The sequence below is a fragment of the Symphalangus syndactylus genome, chromosome 6, assembly GCF_028878055.3.
Source record: "Symphalangus syndactylus isolate Jambi chromosome 6, NHGRI_mSymSyn1-v2.1_pri, whole genome shotgun sequence".
In the NCBI taxonomy this organism is placed as follows: Eukaryota; Metazoa; Chordata; class Mammalia; order Primates; family Hylobatidae; genus Symphalangus; species Symphalangus syndactylus.
This window is the reverse complement of record NC_072428.2, coordinates 82,644,202-82,671,191: the sequence shown is the minus strand read 5'-3', so window position 1 is coordinate 82,671,191 and position 26,990 is coordinate 82,644,202. Positions and strand designations below refer to the sequence as shown.

The 26,990-nt window shown below is 36.4% G+C and overlaps 1 protein-coding gene across 2 annotated transcripts in view; it reads left to right on the top strand.

Moving 5' to 3' along the window:
• CCDC82 (coiled-coil domain containing 82) overlaps positions 1–26,990 on the top strand; it is a 151,496-nt gene that overhangs the window by 83,812 nt on the left and 40,694 nt on the right. The window lies entirely within an intron of this gene.

Genomic DNA, 26,990 nt, shown 5'->3' with positions numbered 1-26,990 from the left:
AAGTTAGAATCAAACCATCTATAAAACAAAATGGTAACAGGGATATCCACTTTAAAATGTGTCAGGGATATACACTTTAAAAGGAGTGTATCTTTGTTTTTCTGCAGATTATATGCATCTGAATTTTGAATGGAGCTTCATGGTGTGCGTGTGTGTGTGTGTGTGTGTGTGTGTGTGTGTGTGTGTGTGTGTGTTTTATTCCGCAGGTGCTTGTTATCCTGTCTCTTCATCCACATGAATGCCTCCTACATAGTGATTTTGTGAGTCCCTATAATTGTCTCTCCTTTTTAGCTGTGCTAGTTCACATTTGCAACTCCAGTATGAAGTATGTGTGTTTGCATTTCTTTGTCTTGTGAACATGTGACTGTGTCATCCTTTGTTTCTGTTCTTCCTTATCTCTTCTGTTTTTCCATTTAAAAAAATCTTAATACAGCAAAGGTATCTGGTAGTCTATAATGATGCTAAAAAATTCCTTTCACCCACTATATCTCCCCATAATAGTCTGATTTTTAAAATTAGTTGTTGTTATCAAATTGAATTAGGAAATAAGAATATTTTATATGTTTTATATGCTCCCTGGTGTGTCTTGTGTGTATGTGTGTATGTTTATTGATTTTTTTTATTCCTCTGGGTGCCTTGTATTTAATATAAGAGGAGTTCCTTATTCAATTATTTTACGTACTCCTTGGACACTGACTTAAGTATTAAATAGAAAAGAAAATCTCCTTTTGATCCATTACGTCAGTCAGAAGTCGCTGTTTCCAGGGGAATTTAAATTGGTTTTCTCAGCAATTTATTATTTTATAAGAAGCTTGGCTACCCTACTAATCAAAATTTTATATTCTTATTTAACATGGGATTAAATTGCCTAATTCTATTATCAAATTCATAAAATATTTTCTTTTAAAAAAGTAACTATGTTCTTTCACTCCTATTCAACATTACACTGAAAATCCTAGCTGAAGAAACAGGACAAGATAAAGAAATAAAAGGCATAAGATTGAGTAGAATAAATAAAACTGTCTTTGCCCATGGATGACGTGAATGTTTAGGTAGAAAATTCCAAAGAATCAACACACAAAAAAACTACAGGAACTAATAAGTGATTATAGAAGGTTTCAGGATACAAGGTTAATATACAAAAGTCAATTACTTTCCTATACCAGCAATGAACAATTGAAATTTGAATCTAGAAACACAACACCATTTACATTAACACTGAAGAGTGAGAGAATAGTCATAAACCTAACAAAATATATACAAATCTGTAATAGCAAAACTACAAAACTCTGATGAAAGAAGATTTAAATAAATGGAGAGTTATTCCATGTTCATGGATAGACTCGATATTTTCAAGATGTCACTTCTTCCCAGCTTGATCTAAAGTGTCAAGAAAATCTCAACCAAAATCCCAGCAAGTTATTTTAAGAATTGATTATTAAGAGATTCTAAAGTTTACATGAAAAGGCAATAGACCCAGATTAGTTAGTGCAATGCTGAAGTGGAAGAATGAAGTCAGAGAACTGACACCACACAACTTGGAGATTTACTATAAAGCTATAATAATCAGAACAGTGTGGTGGTGGAAAAAGAATAAACAGATCAATGAATAGAGAGCTCAGAAATAGACCCACACAAGTATACTCAACTGATCTTTGACAAAGGAACAAAGGCAATTCAATTGAGAAAGAAGAATATTTTCAACAAATGATGTTGAAACAATGGAACATCTACATGCAAAAAAAAAAAAAGAATCTAGACACAGACTTTACACCCTTCATAAAAATTAACTTCAATGGTTTCATAAGCCAAATTGTAAAATTAAAACTATACGACTTCTAGGGAAAAAAAAAAAAAAAAAAAAAAAAAAAAAACATTGTAGAAAATCTAGGTCACCCTGGCTTTGGTGATGACTTTTTAGGTAAAATACCAAAGGTATGACTCATGAAAGAAAAAAGTAGTAAGTTGGACTTCATTAAAATTAAAAGCTTCTGTCGGGTGTGGTGGCTCATGCCTGTAATCTCAGCGCTTTGGGAAGCCAAGGCAGGCAGATCACTTGAGGTCAAGAGCTCAAGACCAGCCTGGCCAATATGGTGAAACCCCATCTGTACTAAAAATACAAAAATTAGCCAGGCATGGTGCCACATGCCTGTAGTCCCAGCTACTCAGGACTCTGAGACACAAGAATCACTTGAACCCAGGAGTGGAGGTAAGTGATCAAAGATGGCAGCACTGCACTCCAGCCTGGGTGACAGAGCTAGACTCTGTCTCTAAATAAATAAATAAATAAATAAGTACTTTTACTCTGCAAAAGACACTGTTAATAGAATGAAACAAGAAGACACAGACTGGGAGAAAATATTTGCAAAACACATATCTAATAAAGGACTGTTATCCAAAATATAACAATAACTCTTAAAACCAGAGACTCAAGGGGGAGAAAGAAAAGGAGGTAGGGAATGATGAAGAGGTGGTGTGAAAAGGATTTTTAAGCAAGTGAAACCATTGTGTATGATACTCTAATGATAGATGCATGACATGTATTTGTCAAAATTCATAAAACTATACAATACAAAGAGTGAATCCTCATGTAAATCATGACCCTTAGTTAATAATAATGTAATAATATTAATTAATTATAACACATATGCCACACTGAGATGTTAATAATTAGGTAAATTGTGGGGAGGAATATGGAAGAGGGGGTATATGAGAACTCTCTGTATAATCTGTATAATTTTTCTATAAACCCAAAAATGCTCTAAATGTAAGGGCTATTAATTTTTAAAAATGTAATGTCACATTTTATACTACCTTTTAATGGCTATTAGTCAAAGTAGCCTTATTAAATTAATTGAAACTCTATTAGAATACTGCTAGTTTCAAAGAAAATACAGTATAAGTTCCATCCATCTAGATAGTTTAGTCATCCAAGGTAATTTACTACATTTTAAAAGTTTTTATCACAAGACATTTGCATTACCTACTGGATCCAAGATTCTATGATTGGATGGGAAAACTCTAGTAAACATCTCCCTAATATTAAAGATGCAGTTATGGCCATAAATTCCAAAAGAATTATGTCTTATGTTAACATAGTCCATCCCACCTAGTCTTAGGCATATACCTTTTAAATGTTTATCAAGTAAATGACTGCATAAATGAATAAATTTCTTTTGTTTTTTTTAGACAAAGTTTTGCTCTTGTTACCCAGGCTGGAGTGCAATGGCGCAATCTCGGCTTACTGCAACCTCTGCCTCCCGGGTTCAAGCGATTCTCCTGCCTCAGCCTCCCAAGTAGCTGGCATTACAGGCATAAGCCACCACACCTGGCTAATTTTTTTTTTTTTTTTTTCGTATTTAGTAGAGACGGGATTTCACCATGTTGGTCAGGCTGTTCTCGAACTCCTGACCTCAGGTGATCCACCCACCTTGGCTCCCAAAGTGCTGGGATTACAGGCATGTGCCACCACGCCCAGCCATAAATGAATAAATTTCTACATGGGTTGTATAGCAACATAAGTCCTTTCCATTGATTTTGGGATTTTATCTACAGCAAATAAATGAAGTGCATGGTATTCTTTATTATTCTTCCTCTTGGACTCCATTGAACAAAAAGATAATTATAATTCTCATCTACAAATTCTTTAATTCATCTTTCCTAAAAACTAACAGAAGCCAAAATCTGTAAACGTGTTATCATTTTATTAGAAACTCAAACAAGTGGGGATCTATTGTCACGGATGTTTTAAGAATTTAAGTCTCACAACAAACCATTCCATCTTATGAATTACACAAAGAGAGTTCTGGTGAAGATTCATTGTAAAAAACTGTGATTATTCACTGAAATTGCAATCTGTATTGAGATAAGAGGTTAATTTTACCATAATGATAATCAGCTTATCACCTCACTAACTTAGTTCAAATAAACCAAACAAATATAACAATTACGCAGATTTTCTTAAAACTAGAGAAATTGCTAAATGTCACTTACAGTTGTCAAAATTAATTTTAAAGATAAAAAGAAAATGGTTAAACAAGTTATAACACAATTCAAAATTTCAATTAGCCTAGACTGATGGATACACTGATCTAAAAACATAGAAAAGTAGTGTTGCTTGGAAATACAGTGTTTAGATTTACCAAAATTTTTAATAGTGATAGATTCTAGACCTAGGATAAGATTACACATGAATGACATGGCAAGGAAGAATAACACAATAGAAGAGCTAGACAGAATTTTAAGAAATATCTTCATTTTAATGAAAAGGTAGGGGGAGAGGAGTCTATGAAGGAAAACAAGAAAGAATAGCCAGATGAGTGTTGTTAAGGCATTTAGGAACGTCCACTATTACTTCTTCCATCTCACTAGAATCACTACCCTTGGTATAGACTTAAAATTGAAAGACTGTAAGGAAATCAGAATCAGTGTGCCAGGCATAGTTTCTCTTCCTAGAAAGTTTATATGACATATGGCTAATAACACCAAATTGAAAATAAGCACAAAATACAGCCTTTTTGAGCAGCCCCTTTGCATCATCTTTTTGCAGCATCGTTAATAAATCATTTTAAATGGACAGAAGAGAAAAAGGTCAATCCATTGTCCCAAGTGCAGAAATGGCCACAAATCTCTATGAAATTCAATACAAAAGGTCATTGAAAGAGAATCACATTATCTGTCTTGTTAAATTTGTTTAAAAATTCTCATTAAATTTGGGTTGACTTGTTAGATTATATAATTGGGTATATTTTGATGGCCAAATATAGTCCTTTGAAACTAGAGGAATCAAATTAAAGGCTTAAATGCCAATAACCATCATGCCCATTGTAAAAGCAAGATCCCTAAGGGTTGGAACAGTGCCTGACATATAGTAAATTAGGAAATCCTTGGTGTTCTCAGGGGATTGGTTCCAGGACCCCTTCAGATGCCAAATTCTACAGATGTTCAAGTCCATCATACAAAATAGCTGTTATATTTGCATATAACCTATGCACATCCTCTCATATACATTAAATCATGTCTAGATTACTTAGCTATACTTCAATAGATTACTTATAATACCTAATGCATGAATGAAAGCTTCTGAAAGCATTTGTATTGCTCTTTGGTAATTTGCTCTGTCCCCACACCTTCAATGTGAAGGAATCATGGAGTCTCAAAGTTGAAAAAACCATCTCATCAAACAGCCCATGTGGTAACTGAATCCTTTCTCTAACAGTCTAGCCAATTGACTGTCTAATCAATCTTTTAACTCTACTAGTGATGGAAAACTCAATACTTCTGGAGGAAGTCCATTATGTGGCAACAACTCTAGTGTCAAGTTGACCCTTTTATTGAGTCACAAACTAATTCTCTGTTGTCAGTTGATCCATAGAGAAATAAACAAAACATATTTTTTGTGTGTTACCATGGGCTTAAAAGCAATATATACCATGGGCGAAAAGCAATATATATGTCCACTGCTAAATTCTAAGTACCTAGAGCAGCATCTGGCATATTTAAGGCTTCTGTAAATATTCACTAAATGTTATGTTATTATGAATATCCACTTAATTCATTATTGCTTTTAGACTATTTACAGCCTTTTTTTTTAACATTGACTCCCACAAACCACATTCTTCCTCTCTTTACACTTTGCAGTTCGGCAGATATGGATGAAAGGAAATCACCAAACAGTCATTTTAATAAACTTTATCTTGTTAGAGGATGGAATGTATAACAGTCATACTTGCATTTTTAAGTGCTATTTTTTGTGTATGCTATTAAGTGTTATGGATTAGAAAAAAGGTATTCTAATCTAGTAAATAGAAAATAAATGCCCTGTGTGTGTACCTTTATTTTAAAGCATTTTTATTTCATTTCAACTTCTATTATATATATATATATATATGTTTGTGTGTGTGTGTGTGTGTGTGTGTGTGTGTGTTTTCATTTTTAATTATTGGGGCACTTAGTTGGTATATATATTTATGGGGTATATGGGATACTTTGATACAGGTATACATGTGTAATCATTACATCAGGGTAAACGAGGCATTTAACAGCTCAAGCATTTACCCTTTGTGTTAGAATTAAATTATTTTAAAATGTACAGTTAAATTATGATTGAATATAGTCACCCAGTTTTTTTTATCAAATACTAAATCTTATTCATTCTTTCTATTTTTTGTGCCCACTAACCATTCTCCCTTCCCCCTGCCTCACCCACTTCCCAGCCTCTGGTAACCATCATTCTACTCTTAGTGTCCATGAGTTCAACTGCTTTCATTTTTAGCTCCAACAAATAAGGGAGAACATGCAATGTTTGTCTTTCTATCCCTGGCTTGTTTCACTTAACACAATGACTTCCAGTTTTGCCCATGTTGTTGCAAATGACAGGATCTCATTCTATTTTATGGCTGAATAGTACTCCTTTGTGTATATATACCACATTTTCTTTATCCATTCATCTGCTGACGGACACTTTAGTTGCTTTCAAATCTTAGGTATTGTAAATAGTGCCACAATAAACATGGGAGTGCAGCTATATCTTTGATAAATTGATTTTTTTTTCTTTTTGTTATATGCCTAGCAGTGGGATTACTGAATCATACGGTAGTCTATTTTTGGACTTTTTCAAGGAACTTCCAAACTGTTCTCCATAGTGTTGTAGGAATTTACATTCCCATTAACAGTGTATGAGAGTTCCCTTTTCTCCACATCCTCACCAGCATCTGTTATTACCTGTCTTTTGGATAAAAGCCATTTTAACTGGGGTGAGATGATATCTCATTGTGGTTGTGATTTGCATTTCTCTGATGATCAGTGATGTTGAGCACATTTTCATATACCTGTTTGCCATTTGTGTGTCTTCTGTTGAGAAACATCTATTCAAATCTTTTGCTCATTTTTAATCAGGTTATTCAATTTTTTTTCCTATAGAGTTGTTTGAGCTCCTTATATCCTCTGGTTATCAATCCCTTGTCAGATGAATAGTTTACAAATATTTTCTCCTTTTGTGTGGGTTTTCTCTTCACTTTGTTGATTGTTTCCTTTGCTATGCCAAAGCTTTTTAATTTGATGTGATCACATTTATCCATTTTTGCTTTGGTTGCCTGTGTTTATGGGGTATTACTCAAGAAATGTTTGCCTAATCCAATGACCTGGAGAGTTTCCCCAAAGTTTTCTTTAAGTAGTTTTATAGTTTGAGGTCTTAGATTGAACTCTTTAATTCATTTTGATTTCATTTTTGTATTTGTCAAGAGATAGGGGTCCAGTTTCATTCTGCTATGTATGATGGATATCCAGTTTTCCCAGCACTGTTTGTTAAAGAGATTGTCCTTTCCCCAGGGTATATTTTTGGCACCTTTATCAAAAATGATTGCTCTGTAGATGTATGGATTTGTTTTTGGGTACTCAATTCTGTTCCATTGGTCTATGTGTCTGTTTTTATGCCAGTACCATGCTGTTTTGGTTACTATAGCTCTGTAGAATAATTTGAAGTCAAGTAATGTGATTCCTCCAGTTTTGTTCTCTTTGCTCAGGATAGCTTTTGGGGTTCCATGTAAATTTTAGAATGTTTTTTCTATTTCTGTGAAAAATGTCATTGGTATTTTGATAGGGGTTTCACTGAATCTGCAGATTTCTTTGAGTAGTATGAACATTTTAACAATTTTGATTCTTCTAGTCTATTAAAATGAATATCTTTCCATTTTGTGTGTGTGTCCTCTTCAATTTCTTGCATCAATGTTTTATACTTTTCTTTGTAGCTGTATTAGTCCATTCTCACACTGCTATGAAGAAATACCCCCAACTGGGTAATTTATAAAGGAAAGAGGTTTAATTGACTCACAGTTCCACATTGCTGTGGAGGCCTCAGAAAACTTACAATCATGGTGGAAGACAAAGGATAAGCAGGCACCTTCTTCACAGGGAAGCAGGACAGAGTGAATACAAGCAGGAGAAATGCCAGGCGCTTATAAAACCATCAGATCTTGTTAGACTCACTCACTATCACAAAAACAGCATAGGCGAAACCACCCCCATCATCTGGTTACCTCCACCTGGTCCTGCCCTTGACATGTGGGGATTATGGGGATTACAATTCAGGGTAAGATGTGGGTGAGCACACAGAGCCAGACCATATCTGTAGCGATTTTTCACTTCTTTGGTTAATTCCTATGTATTTTTTTGTAGCTATTGTAAATGGTACTACTTTCTTTTTTTCTTTTTCAGATTGTTCACTGTTGGCATATAGAAATACTACTGATTTTGGTATGTTGAGTTTGTATGCTGCAACTTGATTGAATTTGTTTAACAGTTCTAATAGGTTTTTGGTCAAGTCTTTAGGTTTTTCCAAATATAAGATCATATCATCTGGAAACAAGGATAATTTTACTGTTTCCTTTACAATTTGGATGTCATTTATTTCTTTCCCATGCCTGACTGCTCTACCGAGGACTTCCAGTTGAATCACAGTGGTAAACGTGGGCATCCTTGTCATGTTCCGGATCTTAGCAGAAAGTCTTTCAGTTTTCCCTCAGTCAGTATAATATTAGCTGCGGGTCTGTCATAGCTTTCATTACTCTGTGGTACGTTCCTTATATACCCAGTTTTTGAGGCTTTTTATCATTAATGGATGTTGAATTTAATCATATGCTTTCTCAGTATCAGTTGAAATGATCACATGGTTTTTGTCTTTCATTCTGTTATATGCTGTATCACATTGATTGATTTGTGTATGTTGAACCATCTTTGCATCCCTGGGATAAATCTCCCTTGGTCATGATTAATGATCTTTTAACTGGTGATCTTTTTAGTTGCTGAATTCAGTTTGCTAGTATCTTGTTGAGGATTTTTGCATCAATGTTCATCAGGGATATTGGCTTGTAGTTTTCTTTTTTTGATGTATCTTTGTTTGGTTTCAATACAGGGTAATATGAGCTTCATATAATGAGTTCAAAAGTATTCCCTCCTCTATTTTTTTGGAATAGTTTAGTAGGATTAGTATTACTTCTTCTTTAAATGTTTGGTATTATTCAGCAATGAAGACTTTGGGTCCCAGAATTTTCTTTGCTGGGAGATTTGTTTAAATTACAGCTTCAATCTCATTACTTATTATTTGACTATTCAAGTGGTACATGTCTTCTTGGTTCAATCTTGGTTGTATGTGTCTAGGAATTTGTTCATTTCTTCTAGGATTTCCAATTTATTCACATATATTTGCTCATAGTGGCCATAATGATCCTTTGAATTTCTGTGGTATCAGTTGTAATGTATTCCTTTTCAGCTCTGATTGCATTTATTTGGGTTGTCTCTCTTTCTTAGTTTAAGTAAAGGTTTGTCGATTTTGTTTATTTTTTCAGAAAACCAACTTTTTATTTTGCTGATCCTTTGTATTGCTTTGTTCCCATTTCATTTCTTTCTGCTCTGACCTATTATTTCTTTTCTTCTACTAACTTTGGGTTTTGTTTGCTCTTGCTTTTCTAGTTCGTTAAGATGAATCATTAGGTTGTTAAAGTTTTTCTTCCTTTTTGATGTAACCATTTACAGCTATAAACTTCCCTCTTAGTACTGCTTTCACTATATCTCATAGTTTTGAGTATGTCATGTTTCCATTTTCATTTCTTTCAAGAAAATTTTCAATTTTCATCTTAATCTCTTCATTGACCCACTGGTCATTCAGGAACATATTATATTCCATGTGTTTATATAGTTTTCAAAATTAGTCTTGTTATTGATTTCTAGTTTTATTCCACGTGGTCAGAGAAGACACTTGATATTATTTCAATTTTTTTATTTTATTTTTTTTTTTTCCCGAGCCAGAGTTTCGCTCTGTCACCCAGGCTAGAGTGCAGCGGCACAATCTACGCTCACTGCAAGCTCCACCTCCTGGGTTCACGCCATTTTCCTCCTCAGCCTCCCAAGTAGCTGGGACTACAGGTGCCTGCCACCACACCTGGCTAATTTTTTGTATTTTTAATAGAGACGGGGTTTCACCATGTTAGCCAGGATGGTCTCAATCTCCTGACCTCGTGATCCACCCACCTCGGTCCCCCAAAGTGCTGGGATTACAGGCGTGAGCCACCACACCCAGCCTTTGAATGTTTTAAGACTTGTTCTGTGGCCTAACATATGGTTTATCATTGACACTGATCCATGTGCTGAGGAGAAGAATGTGTATTCTGCAGCCGTTGAATAAAATGTTCTGTAAATATCTATTAGGTCCATTCGGTCTATACTGCAGATTAAGTCTGATGTTTCTTTGTTGATTTTCTATCTGGAAGATCTGTCCAGTGCTGAAAGCAGGATGTTGGAGTCTCCAGATATTATTGTAGTGGCATCTATCTCCTGCTTAAGCTTTAAAAATATTTGCTTTATATATTTGGGTGCTCCAGTGTTGGATGCATATAATACTTATGATTGTTATATCCTATTGCTGAATTTGCCACTTTATCATTATATAATAATAACACTCTCTCTTTTTATGGTTTTTGTCTTGAAATCTATTTTGTCTAAGTATAGCTACTCCTGCTCTTTTTTGGTTTCCATTGGCATGGAATATCTTTTTTCATCCCCTTATTTTCAGTCTACATGTGTCCTTATAAATCAAGTGCATTTCTTGTAGGCAAGAGATCACTGGGTCTTGTTTTTTCATCTGTTCAGCCACTCTATGTCTTTTCATTTGGAGAATTTAGTCCATATATATTCAATGTTATTATTGATAAGTAAGAATTTACTACTGCCATTTTGTTATTTGTTTTATGGTTGTTTTGTAGTCTTCTCTTCCTCCTTTCCTTCCTTTCTGTCTTCCTTTTAGTGAAGGTGATTTTCTCTAGTGGTATGTTTTAATTTCTTGCTTTTTATTTTTTTCTGTATCCATTGTATGTTCTTAGATTTGAGGTTATCATAAGCCTTGCAAATAATCTTATAACCCATTATTTTAAACTGATGACAACCAAACACTGATTGCATAAACAAACAAGAAAAATAAAACGAATAAAAACACTACATTTTAACTTTTTTTGTACTTTTAAATTTTTGTTTTTATCTATATCTTATTACACTATGTCTTAAAAATTGTACTTATTTTTTATCATTTCATCTTTTGTCTTTCTACATACAATATGAGTTTACACACCACAATAAGTGTTACAATATTCTGATTTTTCTGTACTTACTATTACCAGTGAGTTTTGTGCCTTCAGATGATTTTTTATTGCTCATTAACATCTTTTTCTTCCAGATTAAATAAATCCCTTTAGCATTTCTTGTAGCACAGGTCTGGTGTTGATGAAATCCCTCAGCTTTTATTTGTTGGGAAAGTATTTATTTTTCCTTGATGTTTGAAGGATATTTTCACTGGATATGCTATTCTAGGGTAAAAGTTTTTTTCTTCAGCCCTTTATATCATGCCACTGTCTCCTGGTCTGTAAGGCTTCCACTGAAAAGTCTACTGCCAGATGCATTGGAGCTCCATTGAATGTTGTTTATTTTCTCTTGCTCCTTTTAGGATCCTTCTTTATCCTTGATCTTTGGGACCTTGATTATTAAATGCCTTGAGTTAGTCTTCTTTGGGTTAAAACTGGCTGGTATTCTACAATCTTCTTGTACTTAAATATTGTCATCTTTCTTTAGGTTTGGAAAGTTCTCTGTTATTTTCCCTTTGAATAAACTTTCTACCATTATGTTTCTCTCTACTTTCTCTTTAAGGCCAATAACATTTAGATTTGCCTTTTTGAAGCTATTTCCTAGATCTTGTAGGCATGTTTCATTCTTTTTTGTTCTTCTTCCTTTTGTCTCCTCTGATTGTATATTTTCAAACAGTCTGTCTTCAAGCTCACTAATGCTTTCTTCTGCTTGATCAATTCTGCTATGATGCATTCTTCACTATGTCAACTGCATTTTTTAACTCCAGAATTTCTGCTTGATACTTTTTAATGATTTCAATTTCCTTGTTAAATTTATCTGAAGGATTCTGAATTTCTTGCCTCAGCCTCCTGAGTAGCTGGGACTACAGGTGCCTGCCACCATACCCGGCTAATTTTTTGTATTTTTAGTCGAGACGGGGTTTCACCATATTAGCCAGGATGGTCTCGATCTCCTGACCTTTAAAAATGATGTATTTCTTGTAGTCTTCAAATCAAGACTTGTTTGAACGCGTCCTTCCTGGGCAGGCTTTCCAGTTATTTGAAGAGATTTGAGTGTTGTGATCTAAGTTTTTGGTCACTGCAGCCATATTTGCACAAAGGGGTACCCCAAGCCCAGTAATGCTGTGGTTCTTGCAAACTCATAAAAGTACTGCCTTGGTGGTCTTGGATATGATCTGGAAGAATTATCTGGATTACCAAGCAGACACTCTTGTTCTTTTCTTCTGCTATCTCCCAAACAGATTCCCTCTCTCTCTGTGCTGAGCTGCTAGAGCTGGGGGAAGGGTAATACAAGCACCCTTGTGGCCACCACCATTGGGACTGCACTGGATCAAACTTGAAGCCAGCACAGCACTGGGTCTTCCCCAAGGCCCACTGTAACCACCCCTTGGCTCCCGCCTATGTTTGCTCAAGGCCCTAGAGCTCTACAATCAGCAGATGGTGAAGTCACCCAGGCTTATGTCCTTCCTTTAAGGGTGAAAAGTTCCCCCTAGGACCTGGGCGGGTCCAGAGATGCTGGCAGGGAGTCATGGACTGAAGTCAGTAACCTTAGTAATCTATATGGTGCTCTGTTCTACCACAGCTCAGCTGGCACCCAAGCCACAAGACAAAGTCCTTCCCACTCTTTCCTCCCCTTTCCCCATGAAGGGGAGTCTCTCTCCATGTCTACTGCCACCACAGGCCCACAGGGAGTACTGCCAGGCTATTGCTGATGTTTGCTTTAAAACCAAGGGCTCTTCAGTCAGCTTGTGGTGAATGCCGCCAGGCACGGGACTCAGCTTTCAGGCCAGTGGGCTCTCCTCTGGCTCAGGGTAGGTTCAGAGATGACATCCAAAAGCCAAGGCCAGGAACTAAGGATCCCAAGAGCCCACTTTGTGGTATTCTCCACTGAGGCTGAGATGGTACCTAAACTCAAGACAAAATCCCCTTTACTCTTCCTTCTTTTCTCAAGCAGTAGTCTCTCCCCACAGCCACCACAACTGTGAATGTGCTGGGTCACATCTGAAGCCAGTACATCTCAGAGTCTCACTCAAGGCCCATGGTGTGTACTACCTAGTTGTTGCTGACGATTATTCAGAGCCAAGGGCTCTTTACTCAGCAGATCATGAATCATGCCAGGTCTGGGTCCTTCCCTTCAAGGTAGTGGGTTCCCTTCTGGCCCAGGGCGTGTCTGGAAATGTCTGAGAGCTAGGGTGGGCCTGAAATGGGGGCCTCACAATGCTGCCTGGTGCCCTATCCTACTGTGTTTGAGCTGGTATCCAAGTTGCAAGACAAAGTATGCTTTACTCTTCCCTCTCCTCTCCCCAAGTGAAAGGAAAGGGTCTCTTCCAGAACTGTGAGCTCTACTTCCTGGAGTTGGAAGAGGGGTGATACTAGCACTCCCTTAGCTGCCCTGGCTGGTTTCTCACTAGGTCACTCCCCACCCCAACCACCCACAGTCCACAGACTCTGAGCCCAGCACAGCACTAGGATTTGCCTAGCAGTTGCAGTCCTTGTGGCCTAGGCAGGCTTTCAAGGTTTTTTAAGATCCCCAGAGCACTTTCGCCCACAATGGCAAGGCTTGACAAGTTCAGGTTCTGACCACTGGAATGGGTGATTGCCCTTTGACTAACACTGGTCTAAATGCTCCCTCAATGAGTGCCAGCTGAGTTCTACCAAGTTTTGGCAGCACTGCATTCCAATGCAAGTTCCTTAATTGCTGTGCTCTTCCTCTCCCAAGAGTACAGATTCTCCTCCCTGCCACATGGCCACTGGCAGGGGATTGGGCAAAGTTCATGTTGGAAATTCAAGGCTGTCTTTCCTAACCTCTTCATTGCCTCTTTCAGTGATATGAAGTTAAAACCAGGTGCAGTGATCATGATCGCTCACCAGATTCTTGGTTCTTATGAAGGTGCTTTTTTTGTGTAGATAGTTATCAAATTGGGTGCTCCTGTGGGGAGGACAGTTGGTAGAGGCTTCTATCTGGCCGTTCTTGCTCTGCCTCCTTCTTAAAGCTTTTTGTGTATTACACTTTTAAAAATTTTTATGTAACTGTATATTGCCACACGCTAACAAAAAATATGGTGCATGCTTGAAAATTAATTTCCTGTTTTGAATATATGCAGGAGTCTTGGTCAACCCAGATCAGATTTAGCCCAACTAGGCTAAATTCATAAATTCCAGCTGTTTTAATAAGGATGATGGCAATAGCCTAATTAGAAGCCAACTCTGTAAAGCTGTGGAATATATGATTAATGTTAACACATCAGTCATGATGACTGTAAAAATAAAAGACATGTATTAAAGACCAGACATTTTTGCAATTTAATAAAACATTCATTACCTAGGGGAAGATTTTATGAAAACTCACTTAAGATAACACTTATATTAGATATTTTAGCATTTTTAGAGTATAATCATTATTAAGCATTTTTTATCTCTCTACTTTTGTCTTTGAGATTTTTTTAACCTAACAAATCATCTCTAAGTAAGATAAAATGGATATTATGTATAAATGTCTGGAATGTGTGTCAACAAAATAGATTATTTGTATAATGTGTTTACAGTAATCAATCAATAAATATTCATATTGTAAATATTTCTTAATGAAATAATTCCAGTTTTAAGAGCCAATTTGTATGCTAAAATGCATCAAAAATAATCAATCTTTCTGGGTATCTCCCTATCATCTCATTGATCACAAAAGTACTATAACAACCTAAAGTACAAGCATCATTTTTCTAACATACAAAAATATCTAAACATTTAATTTCAAGTCCATGGTCACAAATCTGCAGAAAGAAATTGGGGGATGACTTTTTCAACTTTTTGTTTATGAAGTAGGTTAATATTTGTAGGTAGATAAATATTTGAGATGAATGAATGACAAAATTACATGGTCACATGAAAGGAAAAAACAGTGCTTAAATTAAAAGAGATAAGTGTTTATCTAAGATACGTGTTATTGTTTAATATATAAAATGCAATTTTCCCCATTAAGATGAGAAAAAAAGGAGATTTTACTAATGTACAAATATAGCTTATAAAATTAATTCATGGAAAACTAATTTTTCCATGTTGTATCCAATTTTATTTGTTAAAATATCTGTAATAGAATAAAAATAGACTAGTTCTAAATACTTAAATGAAAATAGAAAATAACAGTGGTGCTTAATTTTATAATCAAATGCAGCATCTTGTTTTCAATTGCCATGGAGCTCTCATACATTTCTGTAGCAAAGATTTTTCTTCTTCATATGTCTTATACAACAAGGAGTGCCTTGTCAAACAAGTCTTTTATAAAAACTTGAATTTGTACATTTTTTGCCTTACATGTGTACAGACAATTCCCTATTATTTGTGTCAATTTAAGATCCACTCAGGATCTTTCCTTGCCAACCTCATAATAGATACAGAGATCAAACAAAAAAGATAGAGAGAACGAGCTGGGGCACAGTCTATAGACAACAATGAGTTTGCTAAGAAGGCATATCTTCCGTTAGACTGGACGATAAGACAATATGTATTAAAAAGGGATTAAATAGGAGAGCTTAGCTGCTTAATACCATTAATTATCTTAATCTCAGAATGGCATCAAATATCAATCATCTCTATGATCTTTTATCAAAATGCTGTTAGTGAAAAAGTAGATTCCCACTGCTACACAATTTCATTTAGGTGGCAACTAAAACGACATAACTGCTCTTGGTCAGCTTGAAATCATCCCAATATAAAATATATCTTAAATAACTTTTTTAAAACTCCCATTATTATTGCTCATGTTTTATGACCATAATTTTAATTTTCCTTATTCAGAAAGATATAAAACATTATTCAAATGCTGATTACTAATATTTTCAATATCCCGTTTCTTATTAACTCATCTCTGTTTTTCAGGTTTCTCTTATCTTTTCCTTTAAATGTTATTATCTTTCCATAAAATCTTAGATTTATACACCGCAAGGAATTTTCAAACACAATTAATCTTTTTCTTGCCTTGATACTTCCAAAAGTTATAGAAATATTTTCCTCCCCTCTTAGAGATCTCTTTGAATTGAGAATCTACAAACATCATATAATTAAAATATGAAAAATGTTGTCTTCTGACTCAGAATGTGAATAAAAGGGTAAGGGCTCTTATTATATAACAATAAGAGAAAGCAGCTTAGACATTAAAAGAGTGCCAAAGACTGATTGTATACTATAGCTCAACATACTGTAAATACCTGAAGTTGCACATCTTTAATCTCTCCCTTTGAACACAAACTCTTCTTCTTTCAATTATCATACTCTCCCACATTTTTCTTCATGTTTATGATGTCCTCCATTCCTTTAATCCTTCCTATTAATATAAAAACTAACATTAGTTCCTAAAATGTTATGCATCATTAATTTAATCATCTTAACAATATATATTATTATCCTCATTTTATTTATTTTTAAAGCTTTTTAAACAGCTTTATTGAGATATAGTTCATACACCATGCAATTCACTGAAGTGTACAATTCAATGGTTTTTATTACCTTCAACAGATATGTGCAACCATCACCAGATTCAATTTTAGAATATTTTCATCACCTCAAAAAAATAAAAACTTCTATATTCTTGAGCTGTCACCCTCATATTCCATTCTCCACTCCCCTGGCTCTAGGCAACCACTAATCTACTTTCCATCTCTATTGATTGCCTATCCTCTGCTTTTACATGAATGGAGTCACACAATATATTATCTTTTGTGACTGGCTTCTTTCATCACCATAACATTTTGAAAGTTCATCAATGTTGTAGCATATATCAGTATTTCATTCCTTTTTTATGGCCAAAAACCATTCCATTGTATAAATATACCATATTTTGTCAATTCATTTGCTCACGGGTGGACATTTCAGTGGTTTCCACCTTTTGGCTATTATGAATAACACGGCTATAAATATTCATGTATAAGTTTCTGTGCGGACATATGTTTTCATTTTTCTTGGGTATATACCTAGGAGTGAAATTGCTGGGTCATATGGTAACTTTATGTTTATCATTTGAGGAACTGCCAGGCTGTTTTCCAAAGTAGCTGCACTATTTTACATTTCCACCAGGAGTTTATGAATGTTCAAATTCCTCCACATCCTTGCCAACATTTGTCGTTACCTGACTTTTTAATTCTAGCTATTCTAGTGGGTGTGAAGTGATACCTCATTGTGATTTTGATTTGCATTTCCATGATGATGTCAGGCATCTCTTCATGGACTTACCTTCCATCAGTATATCTTCTTTGGAGAAATGTTTACTTAGATCATTTGTCTATTTTTCTTCAACTTTTATTTTACAGTCGGGGGTACATATGCAGATTTGTTGCATGGGTAAATTGTGTGTCACTGAGGCTGGGTGTATGAATGATCCCATAACCCAGATGGCGAGCATAATACTCAATAGGTAGTTTTTGAACACTCACCCCAAACTTACCCTCCTTCCTCTAGTAGTCTCCAGTGTCTATTGTTTCCATCTTTATGTCCATGTGTGCTCAATGTTTAGCTCCCACTTATAAGGGAGAACGTGCAGTATTTGGTTTTCTGTTCCTGCATTAATTTACTTAGGATAATGGCCTCCAGCTGCATTCATGTTGCTATAAAGAACATGATTTTGTTCTTTGTTAGGGCTGTGAGGTATTCTATGGTGTATATGTACTATATTTTCTTTACCCTGTTCACCATTGTTGGGCATCTGGGTTGATTCCATGTCTTCGCTATTGTAAAGAGTGCTGGGATAAACATATAAATGCATGTGTCTGTATGGCAGAACAATTTATTTTCCATTGTATATATACCCAGTAATGGGATTGCCTGGTTGAACAGTAGCTCTGTTTTAAGTTCTTTGAGAAATTTCCAAACTGCTTTCCATAGTGGCTGAACTAATTTACATTCCCACCAACAGTGTATGAGCATTTCCTTTTCTGCATAACCACACCAATATCTGTTATTTTTTGTCTTTTTAATAGTAGCTACTCCGACTTGTGCGAGATGGTATTTCATTGTGGTTTTGACTTGCATTTCTCTGATGATTAGTGATATTGAGTGTTTTTTGTATATTTGATGGTCACATGTATGTCCTCTTTTGAGAGGTGTCTATTCATGTCCTTTGCCCATTTTTAATGAGGTTGTTTTTTGCTTATTGAATTATTTAAGTTTCTCATGGATTCTGGTTATTAGACCTTTGTCAGATGCACAGTTTGTGAATATTTTCTTTCATTCTGTAGGTTGTTTATTCTATTGATAGTTTATTTTGCTGTGCAGAAGTTCTTTAGTTTAATTAGGTCCTATTTGTCTATTTTTGGTTTCTGTTGCAACTGTTTTTGGGGACGTAGTCATAAATTCTTTGCGAAAGCTGATGTCCAGAATGTCTTAGGTTTTCTTGTAGGATTTTTATAGTTTCAGGTCTTACACTTAAGTCTTTCATCCATCTTCAGTTAATGTTTGCATATGATAAAAGCTATATGGAAAAGGTTCCAGTTTAATTTTTGTTTATGTGGCTAACCAGTTATCCTAGCACCACTTATTGAATAAAGAGAGTCCTTTCCCCGTTGCGTGTTATTGTTGACTTTGTTGAAGATCAGATAGTTGTAATTGTGTGGCTTTATTTCTAGGTTATCTATTCTGTTCTATTGGTCTATATGTCTGTTTTTGTACCAGTACCATGCTGCTTTGGTTACTGTAGCCTTGTAGTATAAGTTCAGATACTATTATCCCTCCAGTTTTGTTCTTTTTGCTTAGGATTGCTTTGACTATTCGTATCCCCATTTTAGAGATTATGAGACTCAAAGAAAATTAGAGATTCACCTGAGATACATGGCTAGGACTTCTGATATCAAGATAAATGGTTGAGAGAGCAGATACTTTATTCTCATCTTACATCAACCATATAAATGATAGAAAATGTATATACACTTTTTTAAAAGAAGCAAATACAGACATCCTTAAAATAGGCAGATAAACTTTCAGAAGATCATAAACTGTGTGCAAGAAAATTGTGTTCCATATGTGTAAGTCATGAAGCTGGAAACAAGAACAAAAAGAGGCCTAGCAGAAAGATTCAGATACATAACCCAACCTTCCAGACTAAGCATGAGAGGGAAAAAAAAAAAGGTGTCTATACTCAGGAAGGAGCAGAGCTTCGTGTAATTTTTAGGGGGATAATTCTTGTAGCTGGTAAAAAGTCATAAAAAATGGGGAGCATCCAAGCTCAGAAGACCAGATTCTAAGTTTTCCATCTGGCAAGATATAATATTGATTCCTTATCCTATAAGTGGCTCCAAGCAAACCTTACCAGATGTTTTTATACTTCCCCAATATGTGCTGTATAAGCAAAGACCATAGTCTTTCATGGTATTGCAACTGCAGTTAGAAGTACACAATCAAAAACTACCAAATGTTGGAGTATCAACTCTATGAAAGACTGCAAACTCAAAAAATGGTAGGGAACGGACAGGGATAATATAGAAATCAAAAAATAACTTTTAAATAAGTAAAATTAATACAATCAAATAAAAGAAGATTACTGTATACAAGAAACAAGAATAGGTACTTGTAAAATGAACCATATGGAAAATCTCAAAATGAAAATTGGTAGAACTGGGATTCAAATATAGTTGAGTCCCACGTTCTTTCCTCTGATACCACAGTTGCATGCCCCCCATACATGCACACAAAAATGCATATACAGAAACATGCACATGTTTATTTGCATATTGTCTTAGTCCATTTGTGATGCTATAACAGGATATTTCAGACTGGGTAACTTATAATTTTTTTTCCTCATAGTTCTTGAGGCTGAGAAGTCCACAATCAAGGTGCAAGCATCTTGCAAGGGCCCTCTTGTTGTGTCACCACATGGGCAGAAGGTGAAAGGGTGATAGAGTGCCCACTCCCAAAAGCTCTTTTGATAACAGCATTAACCCATTCATTAGGGTAGAGCTTTCATAGTCCAATTACTTCTTAAAGGCCCCACCTCCCGACACCATTAGATTGGTAATTATTATACATTTTAACACGAGTTATAGAAGGGACAAATATTTAAACCATAGTGTTCTGTCTATAGCTCAACAAAAATGCATGTCTTTCTCATAAACAAAATATGTTTGTTCCATCCCAATACCCCCAAAAGTCCTAACTTGTTCCAGTATCAGCTTTAAAGTCTAAGTCCATAGTCTCATCTAAATATCAGCTAAATCAGATAAGGATGAGTCTCAAAGTACAATTTATCCTGAAGTAAATTCCTATCCAGCTGTAAGCCTGTGAAATCAAACAAGTTATATGCTTCCAAAGTGCCATGATGGAACATGCATAGGATAGACATTCCCATTCCAAAAGAGAGATAGGCGGGAAGAATGGAGTTACAGGCACCAAGTAAGTCTGAAACCCAACAGGGTAAACAACATCAAATCTTAAGGCTTGAGAAAAATATTTGACTCCATGTCCTGACTGGACATACTAGGGTGGATATGGGGCCCCCAAAACTGAAGGCAGCCCTACCCCAGCTAAACACAGCCCACAATTCAGCTCTCACAGATTGGAGTCAGGTGCCTGTGGCTTTCTCAGCCTGGCACCGCACACTGGTGGCTCTACTGGACCTCAAGCATGACACTGCCCCCGTAGCTCAATTAAGCATTACCGTAGTAGAGACTCTCTGTGACAACCCTTTGCTGGTGCTATGTCTCTGCCTGCGCCCTAAAGCTATCTGACATCTTTGGAAATCTAGGTGGAGGAAGCCATGCCTCCACAACTCTTGCATTGTGAGCCTGCACAATTAGCACTATGTGGACACTGCCAAGGTTTACCACTTGTGCCCTCTAAAGTGGCTGCTTAAGGCAAACCTGGGGCTGCTTGAGCCACAGCTGGGGTGGTCAAGGATTGCTGTAAGCCAGAATGCAGGGAAAGGGGAGCCCAGGGACCCCTGGTTGGTAAGCTCCTGGAAGGTGCCTCAGGCCAATCCCTTAAACTATTCTGCCCTCAAGGTCCTAGAGCTCAGAGCCTGCGATGTGAGGGGCAGCCTTGAAGATCTTTGAAATGCCACTGGGGTGATTATTGCATTGTCTTGATTAATAGTGCCTGGCTTCCTCCTATCCATACTAATCTCTTTAGCAACAGTCCCTTGACCACAATCTTGGTTTTTTTCTCCTAAATGTGCTTTTTCATTCTTTACATTGCCAGGCTAGGGATTTTCCAGTTCTCTACATTCTGCTTCCCTTTTGATTATAAATTCCATTATTAAATAATTTCTCTTCTTGCATCTTACTATATGTGTTTAAGAGAAGCTTCACAGTCCTCCATTTATGCAGCCAACAGACACATGAAAAAATGCTCATCATCACTGGCCATCAGAGAAATGCAAATCAAAACCACAATGACATACCATCTCACGCCAGTTAGAATGGCGATCATTAAAAAGTCAGGAAACAACAGGTGCTGGAGAGGATGTGGAGAAATAGGAACACTTTTACACTGTTGGTGGGACTGTAAACTAGTTCAACCATTGTGGAAGTCAGTGTGGCGATTCCTCAAGGACCTAGAACTAGAAATACCATTTGACCCAGCCATCCCATTACTGGGTATATACCCAAAGGATTATAAATCATGCTGCTATAAAGACACATGCGTGGCACTGTTCACAATAGCAAAGACTTGGAACCAACCCAAATTTCCATCAATGATATACTGGATTAAGAAAATGTGGCACATATTCACCATGGAATACTATGCAGCTATAAAAAAGGATGAGTTCATGTCCTTTGTAGGGACATGGATGAAGCTGGAAACCATCATTCTCAGCAAACTATCACAAGGACAAAAAACCAAACACTGCATGTTCTTACTCATAGGTGGGAATTGAACAATGAGAACACTTGGACACAAGAAGGGGAACATCACATACCGGGGCCTGTCGTGGGGTGGGGGGAGGGGGTAGGGATAGCAGTAGGAGATATACCTGATGTAAATGATGAGTTAATGGGTGCAGCACACCAACGTGGCACAAGTATACATATGTAACAAACCTGCACGTTGTGCACATGTACCCTAGAACTTAAAGTATAAAAAAAAAAGAGAGAGAGAGAAGCTTCACAGTCCTCTCAATATTTTGCTGCTTAGAAATCTTTTGCCAGACATCCTAGTTCATCCCTCTTAAATGCTGCCTTCTATAAAGCCCTGGGGCATAGACACAATTCAGGCAAGTTTTTTGCTACTTCATAAAAAGATGGCTCTTCCTCTAGTTTCCAATAAGATATTCCTTATTTCCATCTGAGCTATTACCCATATTGCCCTTAATGCTCCCTTTTTGGCAACACAGCATTTTTCCAGCGGTCACTTCAAAACTATTCAAATGCTGCTTCCACATTTTCAGATATTTGTTATAGCAACACCCCACTCCTTTGGTACCAATTTCTGTCTTAGTCCATTGTGCTACTACAACAGAATACCTGAGACTGGGGAATTCATAAAAGACAGAAATTTATTTCATCACAGTTCTGGAGGCTGGGATGTTCAAAACCAAGGCCCTGGCATCTGGTGAAGGCCCTCTTGCTGAGTCATCATATGGTGGAAGACAGAAGAGTGAGAGAGTGCTCACTCCCAAAAGTCCTTTTCATAATAGTGTTAATTAATTGACGAGAGTGGAGCACTCATGGCCTAATCACCTAGAACTTACACTACCATCAGATTCGCAATTAAATTTTAACATGAGTTTTGGAGGGGAAAAACATTAGTAATATGGCACTTATTCAGTTTCCCCATTATTATTTTATACCTAGTCTTGATTCCATGGTCCATCAAAGAAACTCATTATTCTCTTGTTCCCACATCTACTTTGTTTGCCCTGAAAATTGGTAATCTTGTGGTTCTCAACTCTGGCTGTATTATTAGAGATATCTGGGTACTTAAAAAAAATAAATAAAAGATATGCCATAGTCACTTTAGACCAAGTAAATCAGATCCTCTGCGAGTAAGACTCATGTACTGATATTTTTTATAAAAGCTCCCTGAATGGGTTCTATGAGAATAACTGCCCTAATGTACCTATTTTTGTTTCACAAAGGGCTAATTATTCAACAAATTTGTGCCTCCCTTTTGATTATATAAAGTTGTCATTGTGAAGCAGCTGCCTAGTTAGGGAGTCATTCCCATCACCCATCCCACCCCCACCCCACGTCAAGGTAGAGCCAGGTGACTAGTTTTCACCAATAGAAAGTGAACTGAAAGAATGTATATGGCTTCTGAAAGAAGGGCATTAAGGAAAAAGTGTGCACTCTGTATTCTCTCTTTTCCCAACTGCCAACCGGATGCAGAGGATTCTAAGTGTTTAGCAGATGCAAAATCACAAGATGGAAAGCACTTGGGTCCAAGAATCACTTGAAAAAAGTCATGCTTTGACAAAGCTTTATATCATAAGACCACTAAGAGAAAAAGATAAACAACACTTACTGTGTTAAGCCTCTAAAATGTGGGGGTTTCATCAGCTACAGTTACCCAAATCAACAGAGAAATAGGTATCTTGAAGTGGGGTGCTACTGTGATAATCAAATACGTGGCATTATATTAGTGAGTAGGAAATATGCGTCAAGGAAATAACTAGCAGGCACTGGAAAGATGGAATAGTGGTAAGAAACATGTTGTAAATATTACTTTCAATAACTCGGAAAGCAGACTGACTCTAAGCTTGTGATTCTAGAGCAGTGATTCTCATACACGCACAATTTTGCCGCCAGGGGACATCTGGCAATGTGTGGAGACATTTCTGGTTGTCATACTGGAGCAGGGAGGAAGTGGTAGGTACAGACAAGAGATGTTGCTAAGACTCCTTTAATATCCAGTACAGCCCCCCACAACAGAGGGTTATCTGCATCATGATAACCCTGAAGTTAAGAAGCCCTTCTCTAGAGGAAGTGGCTGGAAAGAGCCAGAAAATTAATGTTATTTGCTCCTTGCTGTGTTCAGCAAATAATACAAGAAAGAAATGAGCTCAGAAAATTAGTCAGTTATACGCAAAATAAAGCATACCTTTATTTTGGCATTCAGTTAAATACCTTGGCTTAGAAAAAGTCCAGAAATTTGGGGGCTTTTGTAGGTTTCAAAAACTATTTCTCCAGACTACAAACAGTAGGAAGGAAATAAGACTGAAAAAGCAAAGCCTCAGTAAGACTTCTCAGTTAAACAAATGGATTCATCCCTGCAGCTAAGATTAAATTAAGGTTTACTTTCCCAACCAAATGTATCCTTTAGGTGATCTCCTGGACATTGAGCTAGTGTCTACGAAAATATCTTAAGAATTACAAAACATCATGAAAATATTATTTTTGAAGGCCAACTCAGTTGTTACTATCTCTACTTCTCATATCAAAATTATTATACCTCCTTATGCCACTCATCAGAATGTCTTTCATTTGCACTCTTCCAGTAACACTTAACTCATTCTCCCTTTCTTACATGTCTGTTTCCTCCTTTCCATTGTAAATCTCTTGAATGCAGATAGTCTTAGCCATATATCCCATACGTGATCTAGAACATGTCTTATACATGATATACAATTAATGTTTAAGTATATGTCTATTGGATATATACTACTCTGCAAAGCATTGATCCCATGGTCTTTGATCTGTAGATGCTTATATTCCAGTATTAAGAGACACAACCACAAGAATCACTTTACAATATGGCAATTCTTATAGAATCTGAGGCACTACAGACACTCATTTTCACATTAGGTGTCACTGGGGAAGAAACTGCTGTCTACTGGTCATTCTTCCATCCCAACTTCTTTTTTTTTTTTTTTTTTTTTTTTTTTGTTGAGATGGAGCATCACACTGTTGCCCAGGCTGGAGTGCAGTGGCGCGATCTCGGCTCACTGCAAGCTCCATCTCCTGGGTTCACACCATTCTCCTGCCTCAGCCTCCCGAGTAGCTGTGACCACAGGTGTCCACCACCATGCCTGGCCATTTTTTTTTCTTTTTTTGTATTTTTAGTAGAGACGGGGTTTCACGGTGTTAGCCAGGATGGTCCGGATCTCCTTATCTTGTGATCCACCCGCCTCCGCCCCTCAAAGAGCTGGGACCACAGGCGTGAGCCACCTTGCCCAGCAGCTTCCATCCCAACTTCTAATTGCATAGGACTGCCTGAGACTAATTATTAAAGAAAGTTGTCACGGACTTAAATAGGAAAAACAGATAAGAGTACATATCTAAGAAGTGTAGCTAGTCTTAAAGAATTAGAGTGATGATCTTTTAAGGCTGAATCATAACAAACTAAATTTTAATACTTAAGTAGCAATAAGGATACCAAAATAAAAAAGAAAAAGAAACCACTACAACTGCCCATTGGAGGAAATGGAGAGAAGAAAGGGCATGTGTATACATCAGGAAAGACTAAGAAGAGATATAGATAATAATGTTGCTACTTCAGACCAAGGTAGCTGAGCTGTATTTTGACACTGAGTTAAATAATTATTTGAACTTCTTAACCCATCTGGGTGGCTCTGACATTATGATGCTAACGGAGAGTTCACTATAGATGGGAAGCAAAGCAATAATTTTAATTTCCCTTCTAGACTAAGTCCAGTTTCTCAATTGAATATATAAATCATAGAGCCAGACAGGGTGACTAGGTCACATGCAGGTAAGGGAAATGGATGAAATCACTCAGGAGCAGCAAAAATCATGACCAATGCATAGCTTAAAATGTAAAGGGTATACAGAATAGAAATCAGTGGAGAAATGAATAAGCAACTAAATCTTGATGGTTTTTTTACATAGCTCACATCTTGTTATACTGGTTCTTTTATATGAGCTTACAATTGAGCCAGATGGCTTTGGGGTTTTTTTTTTTCAAATATGTATAGTTTTTCCACCTTGATTTCAAGATGTTCAAGGAGAGCAACCTCTTCCCTTTCTTTTATATTTTCCTAAACCCACCACAGCTGGCAGTCTTCGACATATAGTAAAACTCAAGAAATTTTTGATTTACTGGATTTCATCATAACAAAGAATTCAACTTTCTACAACCCCCTTGCCACAAAAAAGCCCAAATCTCTCAGAAAAAAAAACAACATTATAATTTCCTACATGATCTTGTATTAGGTATATCTGCTCTCATAAAATTCTTGACTACTGGAAGTGTAAGAAGCATTGCATTGTCATTGGCTTTCTGAGAGTATTGTGTCAAGGCACATCAATGAGAAAAAAATTAGTGAAACTGGTGAGAGAACATGAGCCAATGGCAAATTTTTTAATGGATAAATAGAATGCCAAACACAGCCTCTGGTAAGACAGTGATAGAATAGGAATTAGGAGCTAAGGATACACAACTTTGGGGGCAGATACAGAACCCAAATAGCTTTTGGCTTCAACTGCTACAACTACTGATCAGCCTTTATAATTAAGGATAGAAGGATCCAAAACAGGGCTAGAGTACCAGTGTTGGCAGATTTCAGAGAATAGCTGTAAACCAAAGAAGAGCAGTCTCTTACAGGCTAGAGAAAGAGTCACAAGATTCACACTTACGGCCACAAAACAGTGAACCTTTTACTGGGGATTCAAGTTTAAAATCACACAGCTTAACAGTAATGTTAGTTTTACCACTAGGTGGCAATGAAACAGCTGCATTGGGCTGACATGATTAATTTTAAAAACTGTGCAAATCCAGACAGAAATTCCAAGATTTGTAGTACATATTTTCATTTTAGAAAAATTATTTTATGTACAGCTTACTTTATAGCAGAATGTGTCATTATCTGATTCAATATGTATGTTAACTTCTGATGGTTTTTCCCACTCTACACTGAGGAAATTCATGCAATAAACACAATTTTTAAACACTTTCATCACACATCTTCTGAAAAATGTAGACATA